The sequence below is a fragment of the Acomys russatus genome, chromosome 26, assembly GCF_903995435.1.
Source record: "Acomys russatus chromosome 26, mAcoRus1.1, whole genome shotgun sequence".
Lineage (NCBI taxonomy): Eukaryota > Metazoa > Chordata > Mammalia > Rodentia > Muridae > Acomys > Acomys russatus.
In genome coordinates this window covers 12,332,321-12,352,742 of record NC_067162.1, presented here as the reverse complement: position 1 = coordinate 12,352,742, position 20,422 = coordinate 12,332,321, and the positions used below count along the sequence as shown (strand labels likewise).

Genomic DNA, 20,422 nt, shown 5'->3' with positions numbered 1-20,422 from the left:
ACAGCAAGAAACACTGGAATACTCATTTTAGCAGAGAATGTCATAAAACCAAATGATTTCCCAGGATCTTCATGAAAATGACACTACAGGTAAATTATGACACTGTCATAATTTACATAATTATATAAGAGAAATATGTCTTAACAACTAAAAAAAAAAAATCTACCTTACAACATTATAAACCTTACAAATGTCTTTCTCAAAACAATGAGAAAAGTTAATTTTTCAGAGTCTCAAGATTCCTAGCAACAAATAACATCATTAATTAAGCTGATGCGACCTACTAGTTTCTTTGTCTCCAGGACAAAGACGCCTGTGGGTTTCTCATTAGACCGCAGGTCAAAACACACTTCAATACGGACATCTCAACAGTGAAGCCGTCACAGACCCCCATGGACAGTGGCGACCTTCTTTTACACAGCGTTCAGAGCTAAAACAGCCACGATACCTCGAAGCACATGGGCACCTGGTCAGGGCTCATTAGCTGACTGAAGAAATCTAACAGCACTGAAAGCCAACACATCACAGAGTTGGAATTGACAATCATGTACCAGGTGGGGCGGGGTCTGCCACTCCAGCACTCCCCCTCAGTCCACTGCGCATGCAGAAAGCATTCAACAGGGTAGTCCCACCACAACGCCACTCCTTTCACTGTCAAAGTCAGACCAATTTTTTTTTGTCAGACCAATTTTTTTCCTCATTAAAAAACCCTCGTTATTTTCTAAAGAGTGCCAACTTACTCTGACAACTTCTTTATCAGCAGGGAAGGTAATTAGCACTCTCTATGTGATATTTTCCTCTAACAAAGTAGTATTTTCAACTTCCGACCGTCTCTCTCTCCCTCTCTCCTCCTCCTCCTGCCAGCCCCGTGCTGCCTCCACTCTCCCTTTCTCATCCTGTAGTCCTGTACTCATGTGACCAAGCACTCATCAATCCACAAGGCTCCATGTCAGACCACATTTCAGCTGAATACAACCATCCCTCCTTGAGGAGCTCAGAGTCCACGGGCTGTGACATAATCTTTTGTGGTACTTAATTAGGACAGGAAGCTGATCTGCAGGTATATTACAGTCTATGGACCGGCCACACCTTACTTAAGGAACTTGAACAGACACTGGGGTGGTTTCCAGTTTTTTTTTTTTTTTTTTCCTCCACTTCTGCAGAGGATTTGTCTTTACCTCAGAGAACTGCTTAGGCTTCCGGAAGCTAACAAAGTGCTTTACATATCTGACACAGAAAACACTCACAGGAAGGGCGCCATCGCTGCAGCTGTATGCAGCTATTTTACACCTACTACAAGACAGATGATCCTCTTTGATGAGAGAAAATTATGTCAGCCTGGATCCGCCATTCTAAGACACGTAGATCAGCCATTGGCATATTTATATATGGCTAGTTTTTCCCTAAATAATTTCAGATATCTCAAACAATTACTGCTATCTTCCTTAATACAGCGCTATGGATGTCTGCTGCCTTTACCCCTCAAATTCAGTTGCTGAAATTCTAACCCTGGAGTGGGGCTTTAACCAAAATGCAGGCCCACACCAGATACCGACTTGGCCTGTGTACTACCCCGAGAGCTGCGGCTTCTGGCCCTGTGAGAATACGCTGTGTAAAAGCTGCCCAGTGTTCGGCGTTCTGTTACAGCGGCTGAGGAGGCTCAAACACTTTTCTTCTCATCCTTCTCTTCTCAAACTTGAAAACGACCCCTTTCTGTTTCCTGTCTGCAACCTCCCTCTGCTCGGCCTTTCGAGATGGACGACCCACGTATTGAGGTCCTTTGGACATGGGAGCATTCATCTCATTCCTTTCCATCCTCCACAAGCCTTGTTCACGCTGAAGCTTCAAATTATTCTTTAAGCATGTTGTTTCCAGTTCTCGGCTCTCTTTTGAGTTCCAGCGCCCACAACCTACTTGTTTTATGAACATTTTCTTCTCTAGGTTCCTTCCAAAGTAGGTTCCAAAATTTGACTCTCCATTAACCCCACCCTCATGCCAGGTTCTTTCATTACAATTATTTAATTGGTCACCGTATCTCAGTGTAAGCTAACACAATCCCACTTTGTGTACAAGAATCATTTAAATGCTTAATAAACTATTATCTCCACCTTCAAGATCAGAATAAGGCCAAGAAACTTTAGCAAACTTACATCCAAGGACAGGAAGTAAGTGAATATCAAAATTGGAACCCAGAGCCCGGCAGTCGGACAGGGCCAGGCTCCGGCCTTCACAAGACCACAAAAGGGGCAGCTTTGGAGACTGAAGAAATCAAGCTAACAGAATCCCAGCTTGTCACCTTCAGTCATGATCCTGGTCATCTAACTGGAACCTTAAACTTACCCCGGAAAACCAACCAACCAACCCATATTTATTAATTCCTAATGTCAATTCCATATATTCTTAAAGCATTCTTTATTCATACAAAGTTCTTGCTCTGGTCAGTGAAAAAACCTTGGTTCTTTATTTCCTTCTTCAAGCCCCATGATCCATAATAACTTAAAACATTGTTAGCACATATAAAGTATTAGGAAGTTGTACTAAATCCCTTACTCATCGAAATGCCTTTATTGAATGTTATTACAGCAATTTTCATTTACTGATGAGAAAGCTGGGGTGTAGACTTTTATAAACACCTTCTCAGGGGATGGAGGTATCGCTTAGGGCAGAGCACATGCCTTGAATGCATGAGGCCTCTGTGTTTGATCCCAGCAGCACAAAAACAACATTAACACAACCAAATGAACATCACTAAATGGCAAGGCTGGGATCCAAACAAGTCTAGCCTATTTCCCATACCATTACAGTGTGCTTTGATATGTTGCCAACTCAACAAGAAGTCCCAATAGTTCTGCGTGCCCCTCTTCACCCCACATACCCTACACACATTACACCTTTCCATCTGCACTGTCACTGGCATCCTACTCAAAGACACCAAGGTCCTGTACTTGGTCCAATAACTGGTCTTTCCACCTCAGCCTTAACTTTGTTCATAGCCTCCATCCTCCAGACAGGTATTAAAAAACTACAGACATGATCCCTGAAAGGAGAGCCTTCCAACAAGTCTTTTAGAAGAGTAAATCCATCAGTCCTCACTGATAGTCCACCTCACCCCCACATGCGTACCACACAAACTCTCCAATGCTTTCCTGTCACCTATAGGACAAGAACCAAGCTGCTTCTTGTGGCTGTAGGGGTGGCCCTGCTCTAGGTCCTGCTCACCTCACCTCCCGTTCCCTTCCCACCATGTGCTGGTGACAGGGTTCTCTCTGCTCTTTGAACACGGGAGCTGTGTTCCCATCACAGGGCTTCGGCAGTGGCTGCAGTTACTCAGTGTGCTTTTTCCTACAGCTTATTGAATGAATGTCTTCTCATCACATGGGCTCTACTGTGGTCCTTTCCTCATAAGGTCTTCTCTTTCTTACAGCTAAACTTGCTTTCCCAGGGTCTCTCCAGCTCCTCTGTTCCGCTTCACCTCTAGGTCTACTTTAGAAGTCCTCTCAGTTCTAGAAATTATTTATTGTTATTCAATCAGCAGCAAGTAACTCCTTGAGTCAAAGACTTCACGCTACCTTGTGTTTATTATTCTGCCCCATTGCCGGGACTGTTTGATAAAAGGCGGTCAAGGCAAGTCTCTCAAGTCAGTGTTTATCTGTAATATGGGAATATTAGGTTTACCACACGTGGCGGGTCAAAGCAAAAATGAGGCCATGTAAAATACTCACAAACTTTGATTTATTACCAAATGATATTTATACTATTGTTTTTCATGTGACCCCCCTGAGGTCACCTTTATCGCAATCAGCCTTTGCTTACTCATCTATATACTGGAAATAACAAAGGTCTGCTTCAAGATTGGGGATATACCCCCCCTCTCTATAAAGATAGAGCACCTGTCCAGCATACATGTGACCCTAGACTCAATCCCCAGTGATGGGGGAAAATAAATCCAGAAAGAACTAAAAACGAAAACCAAGTATCTACTGAATACAATTATGATGACTGCACACATCTCACGCTGGACTTGCAGAGCACTAATCCTAACACACATGTGGTGTTGTTCCAACAGCTTCCAAGGCTTTCTGTGTCACATTGGCCTCTGTGTTGATAGCCGAGTTACTTTTCTTATGACTTGCATGAAGGAGGTTGCTAAATGTTGAGTAAATGCCGAGAAGGATGCTGGGTAAGAGAATGGATATCCCTATGTAGTGTTTAGGGCATCCGCTCTCTATATCAAATTAATGTCTTCCAAATAAAGGCACATTTCAAAAGGACTTTACAAACTAGATGCACCCTTCGCTTCCCTATTTATGTTAAAGCACTTCACTAGAAATATAGGTCACTCTCGCCCATCTCAAGTTTCTGCCTGCTGTCCTCTTCTCTGCCTCTTCACATCCGGGCTCTTTTGAGTCAGTCTTCTCTCAAGATGGCCCCAAACACCAGAGTGTCCACTGTCTCCCTTCTTTGCTAGCAAGAGCAGGTTCCTAAAACAGTCACTGGACACTCATCCCAGATGTCATTAGGACATTGTTGGAAAGGTTATCAGCTTATGGAATGTTTATAAGTGGTCTATATAATGACGGACTGGAAGGACCATTTTTATACTAGGAATGGACACAATACCTTGGTAGTCATTTGACTGTTTGGAAGAAAACACATGTTTTACTATTCCTGATTATAATATATGAATCCTAAATATACATGGAAAATGTTTGTGAATATAAACAGGATTATGTTTAACAATAGGAAATAATAACTAAATGTATATACATTCTTACAAACAATGTAACAAATCATATTAATCATGATAATTAATGTTAGCCCACAGTTGAAAATATTCCCATTAAAAACTTTCATGTCTATAAATAAAACCGGGATGCTTCTTGTTTTTACATTTCCCACGGTGATAACAAACTCATTTTACATTAATTTACAATATTAACCATTTTTAAGTAGCTAGGAGAACACTCGCAGACTGCCTTGCCGATCAGCTGGGTAGCACCTAGATTAAAATTGCAACTCATCTTACTCAACATTTGAGATATAATTAAGACAGTGCGTGTACCTCTGTCTAGATTCAGGTTTTAAATTACTCAAATCAGGCCAAGGTGGTAGCAGGAGAAGAGCTGCACCTGGGAACTATAAATAAACAGTATAATAATAAAGTTCCCAGGGTGTTCAGAGGAACCTTAATGTGGGTGTTTCCTCAGACTTTTCCTCATTCTTCCATTTACCTAATGCTTTTCAGTAGGCAACTCACTCATAAGACACACACACACACACAAAATTAACTTATAAATAGTTTTCAGGAGATGTCTCCAAATCACAACTCCACGGGTCTAGTTTACCATCATCTTATAGACAGGGGAGTGCGATGAGCATTCGGGCTTCTTCCTTGAGTTGGCCCATGCCTACCAAGCAGGCAACAACCTCTCTCCCGCTCTCTCTCCACATAGCACTTCTCACCCGTCCATGGGCAAGAGAGAATACTCCTGGGTGCTTTTCCCCATTTACTGATTCTCTTTCATGGCGTTCTCTTCACATGTTAGCACACAGACCACAAAGCATGCCTTTACACTTATTTTGTTTGGTATTCTATTTTATAGCTGTCCCATGCTGACTAATACCGTTTCACATTTTTAACCACTTACGAGAAGCCAACCTCCTGCACCAGAATCACCAAAATATTTGTGCTTACATAGTGGTACCGTGAAACAGCAGGTGTTTAGTTTTCCTTTTGGGAGCTAAACATGCAACCTAACTCACTCAAGGCATCACTACTACTGGATTAAGTGAGCCGCGGGAAAACTCTTACGAGAAGAGAGCAATAGGCCCGAGTCTGAGAAGGAAGGCAATGGGAGGAGTGCGGCTCTTATTTCGAGATGATGGCATGGAAAGATACACAGAGTTCATCACCAACTTACTCACACAAAGAACAGCTTTCTGATACGATTTGTCTTACTACTTTACTGCTTATTTTTGTCTTCTGTTCGGGGTTTAGAATGTAAGTATGTCTCATGAGTCTGCTACAGGCCATGTGTTTTCAGTGTTCTGTTGTACACTGTTTGTTTTAAAAATTAGGGAAATGGCTCTGAGAGAGCGGTTCTGGAATTTATCCTGTCACACGTCTCAGTGGGTGAACGGAGCCTGGCTGCAGTTATATCAAGGCTGAAGCCAAAATGGCGTTGGCCATAGTATATGCTTCACAGGTTGTGTGCCTCTGCCACCGTGGTTCATACTAAACCCGAGTTCTCGGGAGAGTCAGCACTCTAACGTGCACATTCACATGGAGAGCAGAGCGGCAAGGCAAGGGACAGAGTGGGGAAAGAGACTCACTGCAAGGAAATAGCCTATATAATATGAAACGGAATGAATCCCAAGATGTTCAGGGTTGGTGGCGAGCTTTTGTCCTGGTTGTCATGAGGCTAGAGTGATTTAGGAAGGCTCTCAACTGGGAAAAACAAAACAAAACAAACAAACAAACAAACAAACAGGCTTCCCTACGATGGGCCTACAGGCCAATCTGTCAGGCATTTTCTTGATTAATGACAGAGATGAGAGGCCCAGCTCACTACTGGTAGTGCCACTCCTGGACAGATGGTCCTGGGTTGTATAAGAAGGCAGGCTGAGCAAGCCATGAGAAGCAACCCAGTCAGCAGCATCCCTCCACGGCCTCTGCATCCATTTCCTATCTCTAGGACCTTGTTCTGATGTCCATGACGGATGGTGATGTGAAGGTAAATGCTTTCCTTCTCAAGCTGCTTTTAGTCATGATGTTTATCACAGCAACAGACAATCTACCTGAGACAGCTAGACTTGAGACAGTACCTAGAGTTCTAATCTGAAGCCGGGCGTGGTGGCGCACGCCTGTAATCCCAGCACTTGGGAGGCAGAGGCAGGTGAATCGCTGTCAGTTAGAGACCAGCCTGGTCTACAAAACAAGTCCAAGACAGCCAAGGCTACAAAGAGAAACCTTGTCTCAAAAAACAAAACTAAACAACAAAAACAAATAAAGGAGTTCTAATCTGAATCTGAAGTGACAGTGTAGCCCCAATCCAAAGGCTGGAAGACTCAATATTTAGGAAGAGCCCAAAAGTTAAAAAATAAACAAACAAAAAACCAAAGCTAATGTCGCAGGCAGTTCCACTAGGAGAACCGTTCTCTTACTTAGAAGGTTGGCTTTATTCTGTTGTGACCTTCAACAGATTGATTGGGTGTGGTCTAGCCACAATAGAAGAGGCAAATAGGTTTTCTTAGTGTTTGGATTTGGATATTAATTTCACTCAGAAACACTTCATAAAAACACTCAGAATAATTACCCAAATGTCTGGGCAGTCTGTGGTCTAGTCACACTGATACATAAACTAGCCATATGTGGTTATAGGAAAGTCAACCTCGGTGGAGATACGTGGAATGCTGTCAAGTCCCACCATTGTCTACTTGGTATAAGGTTTTACAATAACTTCAAGTACTGCCTGTAAAACACACATTTTTTAAAAATCTGCTTTTGAGAGAACATATTTTCTTAGTGCTTGGCAATTAAATTAAAAATCAATTCTATTAAATAATCTATTCAGCATGGAAAACTCACAACTTTTATTTCTGCAACACTTTGCTGAGCTTTGTTCTAATTGGTTTCATTTTTAATAATCCCTATATTGCATATAATAATCTACTGTGGCTGGCATTTTACTGAAAGAAAGACAGTAACAGAGAGAGGAAGGAAAGAGTAAGTCAACAGATACGCCCAAAGCCAGTTTCGCCTCAAGGGCAGTGCACTCGCAGCACCCGACTCCTCTGCTCTGGGGGTCTCAGACACCCACCAGTGGCTGTTATCCGTCAGCAGCGGGCCTTGCCAGCATTTGACACTTATGAGTATGTACAAGTTGCAGCAAAACCTCAATAGCTGAAGAAACTGAGCAGATGCTTTGTCCATGTCAGTTCCATAGGAAACATAGCACCATCGTGCTGACCCCCAGGAGCTAAGGAACGGGCCACACAGCAAACAGGCACATCCAGCCTGGGATGAAGGGCATCTTGTTCTGACATCGCCAACTGGGCCATGGCAACAACGTGAAATGCCCAATAGAAAGAAGAGGAAAGGCAAATGACATGTTTAAAAGGCTTAAGAGTAGAGCTGATAGGCAGAGAGAAATAGCCTGAAGAGCCCATATATTTATATATTAGATTAGTGATTCTGTACAATTTCATTTGAAAGTAAAAACTGAATTTAAAAAAAGGATTGGTGAATCTCAGATGCCACTTCCAATGTCCAAATGAACAAACCAGGAAAGCTGTGACACTTCTTCCAGTGGCTCCAATTATCTCACAGAAGAATACCAGAAACTTTGACACAAAAAAATTGATTTTTAAAATAGTTTTTACCTCTTTCAAAAGCACTTACTGTCACTTGATGCTTCTCTATACTTATCTGAAAGAAATGACACAGCTAATGGTCTTGCCTCCTTCCCGGAAATAACAATAAAGCAGCTACAAGGGCCCACACTGGAGAGCACAGTCCATGGTTCCCTCAGCTTTGATTACACCAAAGGGAAAGGCAAATACTGCAAAAAGAATAGGACAGCAACGGGAAAGAATGGCCTCAGGAAGCATGTGTAAGTGGGAGGTGGGAGGTATCACAGGCAAGAGTCACCTCCAGAAGCCTAGTCATTTCACTCTGGGGTTTCTGTGTCATTTAAAAGGGCTTCATGGGCCACACCCATAGAACGCTGCCTAAGGGCAGACGGGGCAGGGTTTAGAAGCCTGAGGTAGAAAGCGAAAGCCGCAAGCACGGAGGGCAGGCGGCTCCTCTGCGGGCTTCCCTCTGTGTGCTTTACCCACCCAAGTATTTCTCTGGTGTCTGAATCAAGAATGCCAGGTCCGACGAACATGATACTCTCCATCGTTGAGTGGAGAGTGAGATCTGACTCTCACACGAACTCTGGTGCCCCTTTTCTGACCATGTCCCCCAGATGGGGAGACCTGGTGGCACTCAGAGGAAGGATAGCTAGTTACCAAGAAGAGACTTGATATTCTGAGAGCATATATAGGGGGAGGAGGTCTCCCTCGGTCACGGACATAGGGGAGGGGAGAAGGGGAGAAATGGGAGGGAGGGAAGAATGGGAGGAAACAGGGGAAGGGCTAACAATCGAGATGTAATATGAATAAATTAATAAAAAAAAGATTAAAAAAAAAAAAAAAAAAGAATGCCAGGTCCTCTAGTACCAGACGTGGAAGAGGGGGGAGAAGTCTGTATAGTACACAGGACAATAGCCTGTCTCAGCCAGAGTCCCAACTTTCAATTATAGCGTGCCGACATCCTACCTAATATTTTGTCCAAAATATATATTCCATGGTAAAACCAGGAGTCGACTTGATGGATGAAGAAACTGAGTGCTAGAGATGGGAAATGGCTGAGCCTCCACAGACACTGAAGGAAGAAGCCCCAGAAACAGGAGTCAGGGCTCTGGCCTGACCTGTTCTAGAGTTTTCACTGAGTCAGATCACTGCTTGGTAACAAGGGAATGTGTGTGTGTGTGTGTGTGTACACAGATGTTCATGTGTGTTTGTGTGCACATGTGTGTATGTGTGAGTGCATGTGTGTGTGCATGTATACGCGTGCCTGCGTGCGTGCATGTGTATGGGTGTGCATGTGGGTGTGATGTACGTGTGTATGTGTGCACATGTGTGTATGTATGTGTATGCACGCGCTACACAAAGTTCTAGTAAAGAACGTGGTAGGTGAAAGGTACAGCATAGGAAGGGCGCTTAGGTAGGAAGGTTTTAAGTATTTGAGGAGAACAATGTGACAATGGCACAGCAGGTGGCAAAGTGTGGCAACGGTGAGGCAGTTAGTCATCTCTAACCTCAACGGGAAGAAAGCTGGTAACCGACTTCAAACAGTGAAGAGGCTTGATGAAATTTATATTAAAAACTATTTGTGTGTGTGTGTGTGTGAGAGAGAGAGAAAGAGAGAGAGAGAGAGAGAGAGAGAGAGAGAGAGAGAGAGAGAGAGAGAGAGAGAGAGAATCATAAAAAATAAAACATAAAAAAATAAATATCCATATGAAGGAAAAGGCCAGCAAGCTGCTTGCTGCCAAATGGTGCCCTGACTGGACCCACAGGGCACATGTGGTGGAAAGTGTGAGGCCTGTCCTGCAGGCTGTCTTGCAGCCTCCACACGCATGTGCACCACGCTGGGTGAGAGGACAAGGCAGTGCCTGCCTGGCCAAGGGGCTTTCCTAACCTTCTCAGGACAGAAGGAACACGGCTCACAACTAGAGGCAGGGTCTCAGTGCACACTAGGACGTCCTAGTCCACTTTGAATTTTGCTTCATAAACCTTCCTGAGAACTTAAAGCTCTGCCTTTCACCTTTAATAACTTTAAGAAGTGCAAGAAAGGCCCCCCGCTGTGCAGTAGCATGTGATTTGCTCTTAGGCTGACCACCTAGCAGGGAAGGGCCACAACCAGCCACCACAGTCCCTTCCAATGGCGCCTTTGTAAACAACCTCAGGCTCCCACAGTAGAAGAGCAGCGCAAATCATGCTGGGAAACACGAAGGCTCTAAACAAAATAAGCAGATTCCTGAGGTTATAGGAAAATTCTGTGAGCTGCATGAATATGTACCTTTCTAGGTTCTTTAACATTTTTATGAATATTTTATTATAATTTATTCACATTACATCCTGATTGTTATCCCTTCCCTCTTATCTTCCCATTCCTACCCTCCCTCCCTACTCACCTCCCCTAGACCTCTGATGGGGGGGACTCCTACCCCAACTGTCTGGCGACAGCCTATTAGGTCTCATCTGGATAGCCTGCACCCCTTCCTCTGCCTGCCTGCTAGGCCATCTTGCCGAGGGGCAGTGACCAAATCATGGGCACCAGAATGCATGTCAGAGGCTCAGCAGCAGTCCCCTCGCCTCCACGTGGAGAATCGGCAGTCTCTCGGTTACAATGGAACAGGGCGTCCTCTGAACATGCATTGTCCTTGGCTGGTGCCTTTCTAGCGTCTAAATGATTTTCAAAAAACAATATTATTAGGTATTAAAGTTAGATCTTTATAACCCCATACTTATGAGCATGAATATAACAAAAATAATGTAATCTGAGAGAGGACAATAAATAAGCCAGATCCGAACCAAATCAAAATGTCAACATGCAGAGCTAATATTTTAGTGAAACTAAAACATGTAAAAAACATGTGTAAGTTAAAATAGTGGCTCACATGTGTATAAATAAAATCTTAATTACAAAGAGATTAAAGAAAACTGACAGATGAAATAATAAATCAAGCTGAACATACCCTAAAATAATAATGTTCTCAACCTCATGAGGGTGGAGCTTCCTTAATATTACCCACAATTCTTTACCAACTCAAATCGTCACTCATCATTTGAAAAAGGCAACGACAACATTTATTCCAAATATTATAAACTTATAATAAATTACAGGCAAATGTCTTGCATTCTTAGAAAGCCAGAGTAAACAGGACACTTCCCCAGTTAGGAGGACAACAAACAAAGCACAGAACGTGTGTTGCTCTTTATTCTCCTGGTTGCTGGTTGAGTATCTTACTCCCTCACTGCAGAAGCACCATCAGCTGCTGGTGGCCGTTTATCACAGGTGCGTGAGCAGAGCTGATGACACAGGAGAATGACATCAAACTCACATCTCCCACCATAGCTCAGAAGGCCTCAAGTTAGTCTGCCTGGGGTACAGCCTTTTACCTGTTGCCTGCGTGACTTTAGAGAGGTCATTTCTCTTTCAGTTTCAATGTCAACCTCCTGAAAAGCATAATAGAAGGTCTATAATGTGATTCAGGCAGTGAGCCCAAGGATGTCAGACATGATTTGGAATTTTCTTAATGAAAGGAGAAAAATAATTCCTCTTCTGTTACAGAGATGAGTAGCTTAATGGCTTATACAAGCATTTAAGAAAGAGAGAAAGAAAAACCAAAATAAAACCACATCTCCAATTCTAGATCCGAGAATACATTCTAGGTAAGTGTCCTGAGAATGACTTTCATTTTTATAATTTTTATATAACTATACATTTAAATGGTGTGATAATCTCTTGCCTTGCTTTCATTGGTGATATTATAAATTATTTTATTTAAGAATAGCAGAGTAGCCAGGCAGTGGTGGTGCACGCCTTTAATTCCAGCACTCGGGAGGCAGAGGCAGGTGGATCCCTGTGAGTTCGAGGCCAGCCTGGTCTACAATGCGAGTCCTCGACAGCCAAGGCTACACAGAGAAGCCCTGTCTTGAAAAACAAAACAACAACAACAACAAAAAACCCCCCAAAACAAAAAACCACCACCACCACCAACAACAACAACAAAACAGGAATAGCAGAGTATCGAGTAAACAGAAATTATCTAATATAGTGCAGGTCACATCCGTAGTTTTGAAATGCTATAGAAGCACTTTTACAGAAAAAATACAGTGGCTTCTATTAGGACCAAACTGTCAAGTAAGAACGATTAACAATGCCTGGGAACGTGATGGCTCATCTCCATTAGCTTGGCCTGACTTGGCATCACCAAGAAGACACACTCCTGCGCATTCTGAAGGTGCTTCCAGAGAGCTTTAACTAAGTGGAGAAGACCCTCCCTGACTGTGGGGAGCACCATCAGATGGGCTGGAGTCCAGGACTAAATAGGAAGGAGACCGGAGAAAGGAAGCTGCAATTGGCCTTCATCTGTTTCTCCTCATGAATGTGGATGAAATGTGACCAGACGCAGGGCATGATGCCACCACAGCTCCAGTGGGCTCTCTGCCACACCCCCTTCTTTGATGGGCAGTTTCCTCAAACTGTGAGCCAAGATAAACTTTTCCTTCCTTAGGCTGGCTGCCTTTCCTGTTACTTTGTCATAAAAACACAAAAGTGATTAAAGCACTTGCTAAAGGGTCAAATAAAGAAGCATTGCACATTTGAAGTATTTTATAAAAGTAATATAGCAGGTAACTGGGTATTGAGTACGTGTCAGTGAATATAAAACTTGACTACCCAATAAGGCTAAAACCACAAAATAAGAAAACACACACACACACACACACACACATGCACACACACACACACGCACACACACATATATGTGTGTATGTATATATATGTATATTTGTAAATATAACATTTTCTCCCAGATTGATCAAGATTTTTCTCATCTCGCAAATATGCAATTTCAAATAAAATTTAAAAACTAATACTTATTTAGCTCTTTCAATGTATGGCATATTTTCTTAAATTTATATACACTGTCATTTGTGACACTGTGGTCAGGAGTTATCATTTCTATTTAGTAGATAAGGAAAGGCTTAAAGTGATTAAATTGTTCAAGGCCATAGTTAAAATAGAAGAGGTAGGCTAGGCTTATATGATGCCAAGACCACACCACGTCACTTCCTACACACATGTACACCCACGCGGTGCTTAATCTTCAGAAAAGCAATTCAGAGAGAATGTTTTTAAGACAAGATTGTAGTGAGTTGAACATATCAATGATCTGCGATTAACTAAAAAAGAAGAGCGCATTTCCCTTTGTGTTGCTTAACCAAGAGTAAGTCCAGGTTTGAGTTCTCTGCTTCACGTTCCTGCGCCCCCCCGCCCCCCCCCCCCCCCCCCCCGTCCTCTGTCTGTCTGCTATATGAGTTGGAATCTGTGCCTGTCTGACAGCTGTCTTGTGAATCTCTGTCCCCATCTCTGGGTGTGTGTCCCTGACAAAGGGCTACACCCTGTCTTTATGAACAGCACAGAATTACGCAGGGAAGGATGGAGATACTTATCAGAAATCCTCAACAGTTCTATGAGGTGTTAAATCACTGACCTCCAAAGACCCCATGACAAATGCTATTACAAGCATCATTATTTATGAAGCAATATCCAAATGTGTTCAACATTACCCATTTATGGTAGCTATTTTGTCATATTGGAAGGTTGCTTTCAACTTCTGTTTTTTTGTTTGTTTTTCCTTTCAGCAAATGCTACACATTCATTACTCTGGGCCAGGAGCATGGAAGAGTACATAACTTAAGATCACAACAGAGTGCTAACTAAGGGTATAAAAACGGATGACAAGGGCAAGTAAAGTAAGTGGATTGTTACACTGCTCTTTTAAGGAAGATTAGACAAATAGGTTGAGGCTGGCCTGGTGGCACACGCCTTTAATCCCAGCACTCGGGAGGCAGAAGCAGGTGGATGTCTGTGAGTTCGAGCCCACCCTGGTGTATATATTGGGTTTCAGGACAGCCGAGGCAAGATAGGAAAAGACCTGTCTCAAAAAATATGCAAGATAAAAAGCAGGCTGGGGACACAGTAGGAGAGTAGTCTTGAATCTTAAGTGACCCCAGTGTATATTATTAACTCTAGTTACAGCAAATGTTTCAGTCTCTTATAAAATAGGAGACATTTTTTAGAATATTGCATTGCCACAAAAGGTCTCACTATGCACTCTAGGGCTGCCTTGAACTCACTGAGTACATACCTGCTGGGATTAAAGGTATGTGCCACCATGTCTGACTTCATACAGAACTTTATATATGTATATTTTAAGAAAACAAAGCAGGAATTCTATTTCTCCCTTAGGAATACAAAAATTCAACAAATATGTATTTTTAGCACAGACCAATGTATATATGTACATAATGCCGTTAAGTACATTCTGACTTTCTCCCCCCAACATGTTCCTGTGACTAAAATGCATCCTTTGGGATTAAAAAAAAAAAAAAGAAGGGAGGGAGGGAGGGAGGGAAGAAAAGAAAGGAGGAGGAGGAGGAAGAGGAGGGGAGGGAGAGAGAAAGAGAGAGAGAGAGAGAAAGAGACAGACAGACAGACAGACAGACCAGATAAAAATAAGGGGTTGCGTACTCTGGTGCCTCACATTTGACCATGTCCCCTGGAGGGGGGAGACCTGGTGGCACTCAGAGGAAGGACAGCAGGTTACCAAGAAGAGACTTGATACCCTAAGAGCATATACAGGGGGAGGTAATCCCCCTCAGGAACAGTCATAGGGGAGGGGAATAATGGGAAAGTGGGAGGGAGGGAAGAATGGAGGATACAAGGGATGGGATAAACACTGAGATGTAACAAGAATAAATTAAAAAAAAAAAAAAAAAAAAGGGGGTTGCAAGTAAAGCTCATGCACGGATCCATGAGGACACTCAGTGCTTTTCTGCTCCCAGGGTAGATGTCAGAAATGGTTGCTGAGCCAGGCCCAGGCCCTACTACTCACTGTGTCTTTATTTCAGACCATGACTCTTACTTTCTTAGTGGGATCTACTTATCCTCTAGTAGACTTCCTGCATGACTAATAGAAATCTTCATCTTACACATGAAATATTTTATTAAATATAATGCTTATTCCTGAGACTTAATTTTAATAAGTTCAGCAGGTTAATTAGAATGATGTTATTAAAAGCTCTCTTTAAACATGCAATTCAACTTTCTTAGTTCTGGAAGTTTTTGATCAAGGTATTTAATTTTTTTAATAGGCTCTGGTCCAAATAGTGTTGATAAGAGATTCACATTTTCTTTGAGACTACAGAGAGAATATCTGACGCTAACTCTGCATGACCCTGGCATAGTCAGCTTGGGTTTTCAGAAACATTTTAGATGCCTTAACTACCTTAGTCTGTTTTATTATAATAATCATAAGAATTTCTATGCTCTATGAAAATTTACTCCCATACACATAGGTTAATAAATTTAGCTTTTTGGTCCCATGTGAACACCTTATTTTTTTGTCAAGTGAACAGTTAGCTTGTTTTGTTTCTCTGAGTAGAAATTATATCTAAAACTGATTAACTATTTGAGGCCATATTGATAAACCAATCCAAAGAAAATTGAGCCACATGCAAATGTCCTTAAGTCATCCAAGATTAATAAATCTTTTAATACTGAATAGAATTTCTAGAAGAATTTAGAGGGGGGAAGAGCTGTAAATTCAGTCCGAGAAGTGCTATATAATTTACATACTAAACTAGGAGGCCCTATAACCACTTTTGCATGGAATAAACTCAACATCCTGCACAGATGGTCTTCCAGCCACTTGGCTGCTCCCTAATACCTCACAAGCTACCTTCAAATAATTACTCCAAGTTCACCGAGAACCTTGGCCATAGAGGACCGCAACAGAAGTGCAGGAAGGAGGAATATCAAGTCAAATCTTGCGAGCAATTCTAGATTTGAGAGTGACACCCTGGTGATGCCGGCACAGCTGAGCCACCAGGCGAGTGACCTTGGAGGGGCACTGTGCAGGGACAACCGAGTACAGGTGGAAGAAGTGAGAACAACCTAGGACTGAGGAAGGTTAGAGTCGCCAGCTCTACAGAAAGCCAGTCAGCTATACAGCAGGAGGTTGCTTGCATAACATTAAACAAACAGGCTGATACTGCCTCCAGTCCTGAGAGAAGCTTCGTCAAAGAGCACCCTTCATAGTCCAGCATTTGTCAAGGGCAGAGTGGTGTGAGTCTGGATTGCTTCCTACCAGACACCAGGCTCGTGAATGAGGCTAGCCAGAAAAGAAAACAAAAAAGCAAAACAAAACAACAACAGCAAAAACAGCTCCCAATCATATTTTCCACTTCTTATTGGGGAGAAAACTACTTAATTGTCTGAGAATACTCAGCACATGTTATATTATAAACAATTAGATAATACATCACTCCAGGCACACAGCAAAATAGTTACCAGGGAGAAATGGGAACACCACAATAATACAAAATTGTTCTGGAAATTGTGCTCAGTGACATGAACAAGAAACAGAGGAATGACTATTGTGATTCTGCCCACATTATCTGAAAATCCAGAGACAGAAAGTACAGCTAGGTTTACCTGGGGAGGAGGGAGACAGAGGGCGAAGGCGGCGGCCTCTAAATGAGCTTGGCTTTTGTTGGGGCTGGAGATTATTAAGAAGATTTTAGTATGGACAGTGGCAGTGGGTACAACATGTCGTCAACATATTTAAAGCCAACAGACTACTGGCTTTATGAATGGATAAAATGATGAACATTGTATATATTTACTCTATTTAGAAACGTATGCACGTTAGAAGTTATGCTAAGGTTCAGCAAGTGACAACAACTGGAGATACACACGCAAAGAGAGAAGGGAGGGTCCTTCCTCACATCAGACATAAAAACTAGGCAGAAGTGGGTCCCACACCTACATTTCAGGGCCAATACTGCAGAATCCTTAGGGAAAAAAAGGTAGGCCTAAGTCACATAGGTTTTAGACAGGACCAGAAGCAAAAGTAATTGAAAAAGGAAAACAGGTTTCATCAAAATTTAAAATGTGTGTGCTTTGAATGACACTCAGTTAGAGGAATGACAGTCCTCCGAATGGGAGAGATGGTGACAGTCATATAAAGGAGCAATTTAGGACATATAAAGAATTTCTGTATCTCTACTGCCAGCAAACATATAAAAAATACAATTAGTTTTTATAACTAAGGGAATGAAAATCAAACACATATACAACTTCACAACCCCTGCATCCTAGAGTCCAGGAAATAAAAGTCAGTGAGAACGTGGAAGAATGTGAGCCCTTGCACACCGGGGGAAATGCAACACAGTGTCATCACATTAAGAAACCTGGCAGCTCCCCAAGAGTTCAACTGGAGCTTAGCGTATGATCCAGTAATCTCATTCTTAGATATTTAGCCAAAAACATGAAGGCGCGTGACTGCGCTTGGAGGTTGGCGGCACCATTACTCATAATGGCCAAAGCTTAGGAACAACTCATACACTCACAAGCAAAACGTACCATATGCCTAAAATGGCGTTTGTCTTTCCATCAAAGGAATGAGTGCTATTAAGTGCTGTCACAGGTATGAATCTTGGAAACCTTATGCTGAGAGAAACTGCCAGACATGAAACACTACAGATTGCACAAAGAGGCAAAACCACCCAAAGTTTTCAAGGGCAGAGACAGGATAACACTGAGAAAGAGGAGTGACTAAAAGTGCAGGGTTTTGTTCTATGAGGGAATAAAAAGTAAAATTGATTTTTAGCAGATAATGTAAAACTGTAGAATTGGGTAGGTTAAATTAGTGAATTGTATGAGGTATAAATTGTATGTTGAGCTCTTACAAAAAATACTTTTACATGTTTTAAAAAATAATTCTGAAGAAAAGTCAAACCTCTTTTTTCTCATTAAAATACTTATAAATTACCCATTAAAAAAAAAAATCCTGGAAGTAGGAACAAGGTGCCCTAGCGAGGTACTTCTAAAGGGCTCTGAGCACGGCTAAGGTGGCAGGCTGGGCTGCCTGGACATCACGGCTAAGGTGGCAGGCTGGGCTGCCTGGACATCACGGCTAAGGTGGCAGGCTGGGCTGCCTGGACATCACGGCTAAGGTGGCAGGCTGGGCTGCCTGGACATCACGGCTAAGGTGGCAGGCTGGGCTGCCTGGACATCTCAGAGTCTGACTAATGGTGGTAAAGTGGGACTCTGAGGCCCTGCACTCACTGGGCCCTGGAGAGGCTGGTGGGCCCGAAGCCACAGACAGACCCAGCCACAAGAACAAAACAAAGCCCTCTCTCTCCCTGTAGGGGCAGGGCACGGGACCACAACAGAGAGCGCCGTGCAGTCCAGTCCAGCTTCTCAACTGAAATGAACATAAATTTTAACAGACAGAATTCCTCACTTGAAGCTGTGGAGGCTATCAACCAGGAATCCTGTATCCAACTCTCTACTCCCCAGCTGCACCTCAGGACTGAAGGCAACATAACAATGACCTTCGACAAAGGGAAACTCTGAAAACGGTGGCTGGAAGACCCATCCAATCCATGGATAGTGTCAAGGCAGTTTACAAAATATTGAGAAAGTATTTTTGAGGACTGGCTTTTCTCATTAAATGTGTAACTTCACACTCTGTAAGACTATGCAGCTGTTGTGTGTGTGTGTGTGTGCGTGTGTATTGGGCTCCATGAGATGACTACGCCTAGTTTATGTCACTGTTGCCTTGTAGAGGAAGGCCATGCTGTGAGCGTTGTGAGTATTTAATTATTCTCACTGTGGACACTGATTGTGCTCATTCCTATTCAACTACAAATTTGATTTAAAACTTTATTAAAGTACAAAATGATATGCTGTGCTTACCTCACTATCTACCTTCTCACTGTGCTCTCTGAATATAAATATTCAGTTATATGACATTCTTGAGGTGAAAAAAATTATAACTCACAAAAGAGGAAACGTATTGGTGGCCCCAGGGGCTAGCACTGCAGCAAAAAGAAACAGAGCAAGCATGGTTCCAAAAAGAAAGGCTTGCGGTGACATGTGACCCTCAGGGATGCTGGGCTTCCTGCGTGTAAAGCAGACTGAGCACCACAGACACCTGTGGGTGCGCATGTGACCCTCAGGGATGCTGGGCTTCCTGCGTGTAAAGCAGACTGAGCACCACAGACACCTGTGGGTGCGCATGTGACCCTCAGGGATGCTGGGCTTCCTGCGTGTAAAGCAGACTGAGCACCACAGACACCTGTGGGTGCCCATGTGACCCTCAGGGATGCTGGGCTTCCTGCGTGTAAAGCAGACTGAGCACCACAGACACCTGTGGGTGCCCATGTGACCCTCAGGGATGCTGGGCTTCCTGCGTATAAAGCAGACTGAGCACCACAGACACCTGTGGGTGCCCATGTGACCCTCAGGGATGCTGGGCTTCCTGCGTGTAAAGCAGACTGAGCACCACAGACACCTGTGGGTGCGCATGTGACCCTCAGTGATGCTGGGCTTCCTGCGTGTAAAGCAGACTGAGCACCACAGACACCGGTGGGTGCCCATGTGACCCTCAGGGATGCTGGGCTTCCTGCGTATAAAGCAGATTGAGCACCACAGACACCTGTTGGGTGCCCATGTGACCCTCAGGGATGCTGAGCTTCCTGTGTGTAAAGCAGATTGAGCACCACAGACACCTGAGGGTGCAACTGGGAAAAAGAGAGCTCAAGAGCCCCCACCAGTACTCTCTTTCTGTTTTTCATACTGTTTAATAACAACAGACAAGCTGCTGGCACTGCAGGAGGTTGAGGGCTGCTTCATAGAAACTCTGTGACTTTCTCTGTCATTTCCTATGGCTCTTTATTTCTTTCAAAATAAAGAGTTAATTTTTTTATTCAATTAATAGCTAATTTTTTTGACTACTGACATTTAATAGACTATTTACAATAGATTTTTTTTAAAGTATCAAGAATAGTAAGGATGAACTAGTAGAAATTGCAACATGACTGAAAGTAGACTTGGAGCAAAAAGGTAAAGAATACTTAAAACAGCAACAGGGTATAGCAACTTGTTACTCCAGGACAAATAATTAAAATTCTAGCTTTAACCAAATGTCAATAATAATGAAAAATTACAAAGAAGTTAAAAATACTTGTGAAAATGTAAAAGATTCTAATCAGTTTGCTCAGACACTCTGATTTATAC

General features: G+C 42.8%; 1 protein-coding gene across 2 annotated transcripts in view; it reads right to left on the bottom strand.

Annotated features, from left to right (window-relative positions):
* Phkb (phosphorylase kinase regulatory subunit beta) overlaps window positions 1-20,422 on the bottom strand; it is a 201,128-nt gene that overhangs the window by 53,309 nt on the left and 127,397 nt on the right. The window lies entirely within an intron of this gene.